The following is a 12,217-nucleotide window of genomic DNA, read 5'->3' as shown; positions in this document are numbered from 1 at the left end:
ATGAAGATTGTCAGAGGATACAGCAGGATATAGATCGGTTGGAGACTTGGGCGGAGAAATGGCAGATGGAGTTTAATCCGGACAAATGTGAGGTAATGCATTTTGGAAGGTCTAATGCAGGTGGGAGGTATACAGTAAATGGCAGAACCCTTAGGAGTATTGACAGGCGGAGAGATCTGGGCGTACAGGTCCACAGGTCACTGAAAGTGGCAACGCAGGTGGATAAGGTAGTCAAGAAGGCATACGGCATGCTTGCCTTCATCGGTCAGGGCATAGAGTATAAAAATTGGCAAGTCATGTTGCAGCTGTACAGAACCTTAGTTAGGCCACACTTAGAATATTGCGTGCAATTCTGGTCGCCACACTACCAGAAGGACGTGGAGGCTTTGGAGAGGGTACAGAGGAGGTTTACCAGGATGTTGCCTGGTCTGGAGGGCATTAGCTATGAGGAGAGGTTGGATAAACTCGGATTGTTTTCACTGGAACGACGGAGGTGGAGGGGCGACATGATAGAGGTTTACAAAGTTATTAGCGGCATGGACAGAGTGGATAGTCAGAAGCTTTTTCCCAGGGTGGAAGAGTCAATTACTAGGGGACATAGGTTTCAGGTGCGAGGGGCAATGTTTAGAGGGGATGTGCAAGGCAAGTTTTTTACACAGAGGGTAGTGAGTGCCTGGAACTTGCTGCCAGGGGAGGTGGTGGAAGCAGATACGATAGCGACGTTTAAGAGACATCTTGACAAATATATGAATAGGAAGGGAATAGAGGGATATGGGCCCCGGAAGTGCAGAAGGTGTTAGTTTCGGCAGGCATCAAGATCGGCGCAGGCTTGGAGGGCCAAATGGCCTGTTCCTGTGCTGTACTGTTCTTTGTTCTTTGTTTGTTCTTAAATGGTCTCACTGGACGTTCCCCCCGGGATATCCTCCCTAATCAATAATGCAACTCCTCCTCTCTTACCTCCACCTCTGTCACGCCGGAAGCAACGGTACCCCGGAACATTGAGCTGCCAGTCCTGCCCATCCCTCAACCACGTTTCCGTAATTGCTCTAATATCACAATCCCATGTACCAATCCATGCTCTGAGTTCATCTGCCTTACCTGTAAGGCTTCTTGCATTAAAGTAACTGCAGTTTAGCCTACCAGACCTTCCACGCTCCCTGTTCTGCCCCTGCCCGGCCTGCCTACTGGACTATCTTGCTTTAACCTCTACATTTGCCTCAACTATCTCATCGGAGAGACTACTACTTTGGGTCCCACCCCCCCTGCCAGACTAGTTTAAACCCTCCCGAGTAGTACTAGCAAACTTCCCTGCAAGGATATTGGTCCCCTTCCAGTTCAGATGCAACCCGTCCCTCTTGTACAGGTCACCTCTGCACCAGAAGAGATCCCAATGATTCAAGTAGCTGAAGCCCTCCCGCCTACACCAGCTCTTCAGCCACGCATTCATTTGCATTATCCTCCTATTCCTACCCTCACTAGCACGTGGCACAGGGAGTAATCCTGAGATTACATCCCTCGAGGTCCTGCTTTTTAACCTTCTGCCTAACTCCCTATATTCACCTCATCTCTCTTCCTGCCTATGTCGTTAGTACCAATATGGACCACGACCTCTGGCTGCTCACCCTCTCCCTTCAGAATGTCCTGCAGCCGCTCCGAGACATCTTTTACCCTAGCACCAGGGAAGCAACATACCATCCTGGAGCCTCGTTTGCGGCCACAGAAACGCCTATCTGCACCCCTTGTTATAGAATCCCCTATCACTATAGCTCTTGCACCCCTTTTCCTCCCCTGCTGTTCAGCAGAGCCCTCCGTGGTGCCATGAACTTGGCTGTTGCTGCTTTCCCCTGGGAGGTCATCCCCCCAACAGTATCAAAAGCGGTATATCTGTTTGAGAGGGGGATGGCCACAGGGGACTCCTGCACTACCTGCCTGCGCCTACTACTCCGTCTGGTGGTCACCCATCCCTTTTCTGCCTGTGCAGCCATTACCTGCGGTGTGACCACCTCGCTAAACGTGCTATCCACAACTTCCTCAGCATCGCAGATGCTCCACAGTGAATCCTGCAGCTCCAGCTCCATAATGCGAGTAGCCAGTAGCTGCAGATGGATACACTTCCTGCGCACATGGTTATCAGGGACACTGGAAGCATCCCTGATTTCCCACATAGCGCAGGAGGAGCATATCACGGGGCTGAGCTGTCCTGCCATGAATTGCCCTTAGATTAATTGGTTACTCCCTTAATTAAAAAATACTAATTACACTAGGGTCCTTGTTCTACCCACTCCAATCTAAAGTCCTTAATAAGCTACACTGAATTTTAAAAAAACACTCTAGTAGTACTCAGCTTATCACCAGAGGTTTTTTTTTCAACCAACAAGAACAAAAAAAAACTTTCCCCTTATTTTTTAAAGATATTTAAATGTTCTAACAGCAGTGACTCACCAACTACTCACCTTGCAGCTCTCCTCTGAATTCACTGTTGGCTTTTTTTTTCCAAAACTCCAGCGTGCTGGAAGAGCTCAGCTCCGCTCCCGGAAGGTAGGAGACTGGGCCTCGATCCTCGGGCTCGATTTATAGGCTCCGCTCTCGGCGTTCTCCCCACAGGTCTGCTCCGCTCTACTCGCGGAAGGTAAGAGGTTGTGGTTGTTGGAGCTCAATCATCTGAGCTCCAGGACATCGCCGCAAGAGTTCCTCAGGGTAGTGTCCTAGGCCCAACCATCTTCAGCTGCTTCATCAATGATCTTCCTTCAATCATAACTTCAGAAATGGGGATGTTCGCTGATGATTGCACAATGTTCAGCACCATTCACAACTCCTCAGATACTGAAGCAGTCCATGTAGAAATGCAGCAAGACCTGGACAATATCCAGACTTGGGCTGATAAGTGGCAAGTAACATTTTCACCACACAAGTGCCAGGCAATGACCATCTCCAACAAGAGAGAATCCAAACATTTCCCCTTGACATTCAATGTCATTGCAATTGCTGAATCCCCCACTATCAACATCCTGGTGGTTACCATTGACTAGAAACTGAACTGGAATAGCCATATAAATACCATGGCTACAAGAGCAGGTCAGAGGCTAGGAATCCTGCGGCGAGTAACTCACCTCCTGACTCCCCAAAGCCTGTCCACCAAGGTCCAAGTCAGGAGCGTAATGGAATACTCTCCACCTGCCTGGATGGGTGCAGCTCCAACAACACTCAATAAACTCGACACCATCGAGGACAAAGCAGCCTGCTTGATTGGCACCTCACCCACAAATATTCATTCTGTCCATCACTGACGCACAGTGGCAGAAATGTACCAAATCTCCTTAGACAGCACTTTACAAACCCACAACCTCTACCACCTAGAAGGACAAGGGCAGCAGTTTCATGGGAACACCACCACCTGCAAATTCCTCTCCAAGCCACACACCACCCTGACTAGGAACTATATCACCATTCTTTCACTGTCACTTGGTCAAAATCCTGTAACTCCCTTCCTAACAGCACTGTGGGTGTACCTACCCCACATGGACTACCGTGGTTCAAGAAGGCAGCTCACCACCACCTTCTGAAGGGCTATTAGGGATGGGCAATAAATGCTGGCCTGGCCAGCGACGCCCACATCCCATGAATGAATATTAAAAAATTAATCACTCGTATCATTGGGATCTTGCTGTCTACTGAATATCTGCCATGTTTGCCCACATAACAACTTTCCCCGCAACTTCAAAAGTAATTCATGTGTGTGAACAGCTTTGAGATGTTTCTGAGAGACATGTTAAGGTGATATATAAAATCCAATTTTATTATTATTTAAGTTAGTGCTTCACCATGGAGCTAGTACAAGGCCAGGGTCGCAAACAGAAATGAAAATAGTGAGAAAGGAGGGCTTTCAAAACTAGTGGAATATGTTGTTCTGGTATTAGATTATGTCAATAGAAAAGCTCCTATAATGCTGGAAATGACATTAAAATAGTTTGAATAACACAACAGGTAAAATGTATAATGCAGCGATCAGTGCACGATAAACAAAAATTGCATGGCAGCAGTAATTTCTATCATGCAACTGAAGGCAAACTACAGAATAATTAACAAATCTTATCCATCAAAATATCTGGCAACATTTCATACAATGAATTACTTTTTGAGTACAGTGACTGTTATTTCAGATGTAAATAAATGTAAGCAAAACAAAATACATACATGTTATTTTCAATTTTCTAAGAATATCCTTTCACTTTACTTTCTTATTAACTACATGGCATGTCAAAATATACATAAGGTTGGTGGTTATTTTTATATGTAACGTGGATATGGAAAACTGCTCATTTGATCATAGACAAGTTACAAATGCCATATTGTGATGTAAGTAATTAGATACTGGCATGGTCAACGTGGGGTGACGTAAGTTGGAAGTAATGGAGAATAAACTAAGTAGTTGAAAGAGGGCTCAGTTTGGATACTTTTTCAACCCCGAATGAAATGTGACTTGTTTCTCAACCACTGGATCATCAAAAGTGAACAAAAACAAAATTTTGGGTTAAGTGAAAATAACTGGGCAATTTATGCAGTTTATCTGAAATCAACATGGCCCACAAACAAAAAAACTGTTTACTGTTACCCCATCTGCACCTCTTTGGCATAAATAGCATTACTGCATTGTAGATCTATGTTATTCATTAACTTTTTGTTGAAAGCCAAACACCCAACCAATGACATCCTTGAGTGCTACTCTGCAGATTCTACAATTTGGTGCAACATGGAGTTATTGGCCGCTAGTCTGTTACTGATTTTTCCAAAAAGTAAGCTCCTGATTTCAATCAAGATTCTATGGGCAATCGTCAATTGGAAACACTTTCTCACGCAAATAAAAAAAAACTCAAGATCAATCTCATTTTTAATCAGGTTCTGTCATTTGGTGACTGGAAGCTAGAACAATTCTGGGGGAGTTTTCCAGCTGTCAGTATTTTTCATGCTAATTTCCAGCCGTGCAGACTGATCATTGAATGATTTTAATAGCAGCTAAGAAATTACAACATTCCCACAGACTAAAACAATTTCCCAATTATTGAAGAATACAAAGTTTTAAATTATGTGGCATAATTATGAGTCATAATTGAAACAAGTTTGAAAATATATGTTTACAGATTAAAGTTAATACAATTGAAGTCATTTTTCTTTATCTTTGAGAATGTTCTGGATAAAATGAGTGTGCATGCTGTTCCGATTTATGCATGTATGTGAAAGTGTTACAAGTTATGGACGCTGCCTTTCAATGGTTTCGCAGTACTTGCTGTGAGCAGAACTTGTCTCCTACAACATTTGCAATCTACCTGTAATCCTAGGTGTCACACCATTTATTGTAATATTGGATAAATAAAGGTACAGTCTGATTCATAGTGAATGTGAGATGCTGTACAAGAGTGGCCAGTGACACTGAATCTAAGGAAGTTACATTGTCAAAATGTAGCAATTACTCTGGCTGCAATAATTTCCATATTGGACAATTGCATTATAATACCATCCTGTTAGGAAATAGTGGAATAGAATTTGTACAGGTATAAAGTTCCCAAAGTGTAACAGTCAATCTATCTGAAATAATCTCCAGACTGGATAAACTGTAGTCTTGTGTTATAATATAAATAATGCAATAAAATTGCACAGGTTAAAGCAACTAAATATTTATGTACAATTAAACAGAATTATAAGCACATGAATTTCCCCAAAGTATAATTAATACAACATAGAAAAATATGGAGCAAAGCCACAAATTAGCTAATTACTCTTTATCAAGAAATATCCTTGGAAATTAACACATTCTTTGGTAAAATCCACAATATTTGACCTGTCATCAACTTGTGGTCTCAATGTAACTGGACTTGAGTTGTTATATACATACTGCAAGATTTTCATAACAGATTCCTATATTCAGATATCATAACCAACACAAGAATTGTAGCAAATTTCTCTTATCAATTTAATTACTTTTGAATTCAGGTTCTAGCCAAACTTGAGAAGATTAAAGTTCATAGATACAAAAGGATCCATTTGATAATTTGAATATATCCATTTACAACTGCTCCTCAACAAATTTCTCCTGATTCAAACAGCAGGTACACATGGATCTATCAGTGACCATCACTCACAGTGACTATTTCCAGACAAACTAAAACAAGAATCTTTTAACAGAAAAGAATACTAGCTTTACAGAATACGGTAAATTCATGATGTACACATTAATGCAGCCATTAGCAATTTAAAACTATAATCTTATCATCGCATTAATGGGCTCATTGTATTTATTTTTTGAACAATAGGCTCCTTCTAGATTTAAATTTTAACAGCCATACATAAGTCAAAGCATTTGCAATGGATAAATTTTGCATACACTGATGTCCATAAAAATCTATACAAATTTCCTTTTTTCCAAACGTAATAACAACCCTTTATTTAAAATATAATGGTTAGATGTGGATGCATGTGAGCCTGGAGATGTTGGACAAACTAACATTTAAATATATATATATAGTAAATCACACAGGATAAAAGAGAACCACAGCTGACTGGACATTCCAGAACTGTTGCAGTAATACCAGGAAGGGTGAACAGCCAAGGTGCTGAAGAGTCCAGTTAACATATAAACAGGAATTTAAAAAATGGCTAAGGACTGGGAAACGATGATAATACAAACAAGTTAAAAAAGATTCTACAACAACTAGAAAAATATTAAAGGCAAACAAAATCTCAACTGACATCAGTGTAATCATGTTCAATAAAAACTAAGGCAGTAACTATGGACAAATGAATAATGATACTTTAAATATTACAAATATGTTTATGCAATGTGTGCTTCTAATTATAGATTTACAAAGTACTGGCTGCTGAGTTTTGGGAGGTTCGATCTCACTTGGATCTCACACTGGATGCATCTTCCACAGGGTAGTGTCTTGGATCAGGGCCACTGTGGGAACCTGATCACACAGTCCTGAATTACTGTGGACAACACCAATACATATAGAATACCTTCAATATTGCAAATTGTACCAAGGGAATTCACAAGGGGAGGAGGGGGAAAAATACACCAAGCAGGTATTATGAGGAGTGACCAATGGTGTGGTCAAGGGATAGATTTTGAGAAGGCTTCTGAAGACGGAGATGCAACAAGTTGGACAGATTTAGGAAGCAGAGATATTTCGAGGATTTAGAATGTTTCTTAATGGCATCAGCTTGGAACAATGCTGAGAACATTTTTGCCCTTCCGCCAGTGTGACTAGCAGATTTACTGGAGAGTCAGTCTCTGCATGAAATGTGCATAATATTATTCATGGTACCCACAGATCCACATCAAACTGTTCAATTGATAATTAACAAACTAGCTCGGCATTGTAGCTTTTTAAAGCAGGTATATACCCTCCTCCACTACTTCTGAGATAGTGATCAGAGTGTTTAATGATCGGTGTCTAACTTATGCATTTCCAGATCTGGGGGTTAAAATTGGGCAACCTCTGAAAATGGGCGCAGGGATTGTCATGCACGATTAACCTGCGCCTGTTCCTTTCAGTGCAGGCAACATGCAAACTTTGTGCTGACTGCTCATGACCATGATTGCAGCCAGAGTTAAATGCATGTTGAGTGGCTGCACACCTCAGCAGGGAGCCCAAATTCATGTGAGGCCAGCACCACTTAAAGCGAGCCTACACTACTTAAAGTCAACCTACACCTCTTAAAGGGGAGGTGCATTCTGCCTGCAGCAGCTGGTGGAAGTGGTTAGAGAAGAGAGTCTGAGCAGGAAGAACACTGAATAATGTTACAACAGGGGAGAGAGGGTGCTCCAGGTTTCTCCGACGCAGCACTGGAGGCCTTGCTGCAGGAGGTGGACAGAACAGAGGTCCTTCATCCAGAGGGGATCAAGAGGCTCTCATGACAGACATTGCAAAGGCAGTGGGAGCAGATAGCCATTGCAGTCAATGTCTGAGGTGTAGCCCCAAGGACCTGAATGCAGTGCTGCAAGTAATTCAGTGACCTCACACATGTGGTCAAGGTCAGTGAATGCATCTTCAAATGTCATATCCTTACAAATGAACCACTAGCCTCTCACACTGCTCAATTCCCCACTCCTCATTCGCTTACTTACCAACACTCTCTAGCAACCACAATCCGTACCTCAAATTCATAGCTTCACCTCACCCTCACACACTTACCACTGCTGTAAGCTTCACACTAAAGGCTGGCTACCCGACCCAAACCGACGATCCTGAGGACATGTGTTGGGTTCGGGTCGGGTCGGGTTGCACTTCCAGGTCCGGCACTGGGGCTTGGGTCGGGCCGGGTCGGACACGCTCGATCACAGATAAGTGGCTCCAATGTTACTTTAATTTTTGGACTAGAAAGGTGCTTTTGTTACAGTTATTTTAAGCATGTGCAGATCAGCAACAAAGTGAAAAACGGAAGGTAAGTTAACTGATGGTTGGGTCGGGTCGGGTCAGGTCGGGCGCGGGAAAAAATGGAAGGACTCGGGCCGGGTCGGGTTCGGGTCGTATGTGATTCTGTGGGGCTCGGGTCAAGTTTTTATTTGCAGACCCGAGCAGGCCTTTACTTCACACCCACATCTCACAGCTTGCTTTACCAGCTATTCAACCATGATAGGCACATCATCCAAACCAATTGCACCCGCACTCACTGACACACTTCCCTCTCCATTGCAGGACAACGTGCCTTACAACTGCAGGCAACAACACCTAACTGGTGGGAGATAGACAAGGCTACATGTCCTCACCTCAATGAGACATTGAGAGATCATTACAGAGGTCATGACTTAGGCTGTGACCAGTAGTGGGGCTGAAACCATCGCAAATGATTGTTTGCTCATATCTAGTCCTCCTTCTCACATTCCACCTCCCCCCATTCCACAGTCTCTTCGGATTTACGAGCTGCAGATTGGAAAGGATGCACCTCTTGCTTTCCCTTTCTCCCCTCACCACGACCCTACCCTTGTGCTTTTCTCCTTTCAGATACCCAAGAACAGCCACCTCGCCAGGCAGTAGTGCAGGAGCAACAAGTGGAAGAGGAAGAAGAGACTGATGATAAAGAAACACTGTCACTTGAACTCACACACAGCAACCAACTCAGATACTGACACTGTGTGTGTTTTAGAAGGCGGTGCAGTGGTGGGTTCTGCACTCTGGGCGTGAGTGACCTGCAGCCAGTGCTGGGGAACAGTAGCACAGGTGCTAGCTCACCGGAGCATGAGGCCACATGTGAATTCTGCTGAAGAGACCTCAGACAAGCACTTCAATGGGGCGACATACAGAAAACAGCTGATGGGTATGCACGCAGAAATACTGGCACAGAAAATTGTCAAGGGAAATGGACGGGTCCAGCCGCAGTCTTGCACAGGGCATTGCACAGAGTTTGGAGCTCATCCTTTCCAGTGCGGAACTGGTGGCGAACTCCATTACCACGCTTGCAAACCCAACCATGATGCAGCATCCAATGGCCAATGTTTCAGAGTCCATGGTAGCATAAGGAGAACACACCCAATGTCTGAGTCTGACAGTGGAAGCTCAGACTGAAGTCATGCAAGCTTAGCTTGCTGCCATGCAAGCACAGTTTATTGTCACACAAGCTCCGACTGCTGCCATCATGGCTGCAGATACCAGTGCAAAGGGACTTGCAGGGTCTCACAGCAGTTCACCAATCTGTGCCCAAGGATTGCTGAGGCACCACCCTGGGGAGAGCACCAGGGATTCCATGGCGAATGAACCTGTTGTCCTCTCTCAGGATGACAGCATTCATCCTCCCACCACTGCCATTCTGCCAGTATCTTTGCTGGTGCCTGTCAGCCTGCCAGCCCAGACTGCTGCCGCCCATAATAAGGTGGTGCAGTCTAAAGCTGGGTTTTCAGTGGCCAGAGCTGCTCGGGTCATCCTGCAAGGCCATCTGTGGTCTCCCCCACTGAAAGTCAGCAGCCTTCCACCAGCCATGCTGCAGGCACAGGGGTAGCACTGCATAGGAGCACTACAACAAGCAAAGGCACACAGAAGACAGACACTAAGGGAATGCACAAGGGTGATTAGTTGACTTTTCTATGGAAGGATTGATTTATAAAGTCAGTTTGGAATGTTTGCTTAGTGGTGACTTACTATTATGTTCAAGAGGACACTGTGATGGTCAGGAACGGAGGTGAAGAAAGGTATGGGACTGTTGGTGAATGGTGAATTGTAGTTGCGTTGAGTGGTACTGTAGTCAGAAGAATCGATCATGGACAGCTCGGCCAGAAAGGGAATATATTGTTTGCCTTCTCCCTTCTTCCTCCTCTTCCTTAACTACTTGCTATACACCTGGTGACAGGGGCTGTGCCCTCATGATGGCAAGGTTGTTCAGGATGCAGCAAATGACCACAAATCATGGTGTACACTCTAGTGAGTAGGGCTTCCCCAGAATGACCCAGGCAACGGAAGCACTGCTTAAGCACGCCAATGGTCTGCGCAATGACATTTTGTGTGCAGCATGACTCTCATTATATGCATGCCGCCCACACGTGTGTGGGTTGCATGCTGGAATCATGAGCCAGATGATCAGAGGATTGCCCTTGTTGCCCAGTAGCCACCCTCTGGTTTCTCCTGGTGGCTCAAATGCTGATGGTACAGCAGACTGCCACAGAATAAAGACATCATGACTGCTGCCAGGATACTGCGTATTCACCTGCATAATGCACTGGGTATGGTTGCACACCAACTGGATGGTGAGGGACAGTTGCAGTCCATCTCTGAATTTACATGCAGTGCCCACAAAGCAACATCTGTGCAGTTAATGGCACCCCGCACCATGGGAAGCCTGCTATCCTGGCATAAGCAGGTTCTCTCTGGCAAGAGGGAATGAAATGTATTCATTTCTCTTTACACACAGAGCCTCAGTGACCTCCCTCATATTACTGTGGAGGTGAACTGGGAGATGTTGCCTGCTCCAGCCTGAAAGGCGCCTGATGCAAAAGTATTCAGAGCCACCTTCACAGCCATTGGCAATGCTCTGAGGCTGCCTGCAACAGGTGGCAGATTTCAGTGAGTGGCTCCTTAGTGAAGTGGAGTTGTTCTACATTGAGTTTGAGACAGGACAAATTCTCCCTGAAGGCCTTGGGCAGATATGGCCTCCTACTGAGAACCCTTCTCCCTGTCCTCCTCCATTTTCTTTGAGCACCTTGTCCTCTGTGTTGCCTCTGCTCATTCTTCCTGTCATGCCAAGAGGATAGAAGGTACAGCACCAATGACTGGAATGACAGAACCCTTGAAGTCCAAACCAAGGCCTGTACCGTGTGTCACATCACTCCCTGTCGACCTCAGCAACTTTAAATAGCATGCAAACCACTAAACACTTCTACTATCTCAGCAGCAGCCAGTAGAAATCAATCAGCAACAAACCTGAAAGTAGTTGATGATCTCTTTAAATAGCACTGGAAGAGGGTGGTCCTTCCTGCCGCTGAGTGCATGTTCATCTGTGCGAGGTTAAGAGAGAGAATTAACTGGAGTGTTCAGGTTGAAAATAGTATCGCTAAAGTTAAATCAACATTACACGGTCACTACCTGCCTACTCTGCATACTTCTGGCGCGCTTTATGTGCTGTGCTAACGGCCTACCCAAAATGGCATCTAGCGCGGCCCACTCCAGAAGTGTTCATGCACAGCGCAGACACCATTTTGGACCCAAAACAGCACCCATAGTGCTGAAAATATGGGTGCTAGGTAACTGAATTTTGCCTGACTGGTGTTGCAAACCTACTAGTTTGTACAGTACACCCTAGAGGAGTCTTCATAAAGGAGACAACAATGGGTATAGACATTTCCACTGCTTGTGAGCACAGGTTGGTCTCTCTTCTTGGATGTGTGCCAACTGCGGCTGAATAACTAGCACACTTACCTCTGAGTCAGAAGGCTGTGGGCCACTCTAGCGACTTGAGAACTAAAAAAAATCTAGGCTGAGCCTCCAGTGGAGTGCTGCATTGTTGTAAGTGCCATCTTTTGGATGAAATGTTAAACGGAGACCCTGTCTATCCTCTCAGGTGAATGCAAACGATCCCATGGCACTATTTCAAAGAGAGCAGGCGAGTTATCCTTTGGTGTCCATGCCAATATTTATCCTTCAATCACCATCACTAAGAAAAAATTATCTGGTCATTATCACTTTGCGATTAGTGTGCAACTTGGTTGTTGTGTTTTTTACATTACAACAGT

The sequence above is a fragment of the Heterodontus francisci genome, chromosome 13 (assembly GCF_036365525.1).
Source record: "Heterodontus francisci isolate sHetFra1 chromosome 13, sHetFra1.hap1, whole genome shotgun sequence".
Taxonomy (NCBI): Eukaryota; Metazoa; Chordata; class Chondrichthyes; order Heterodontiformes; family Heterodontidae; genus Heterodontus; species Heterodontus francisci.
The sequence above is the reverse complement of the archived record's forward strand: the minus strand, read 5'-3'. Positions refer to the sequence as shown.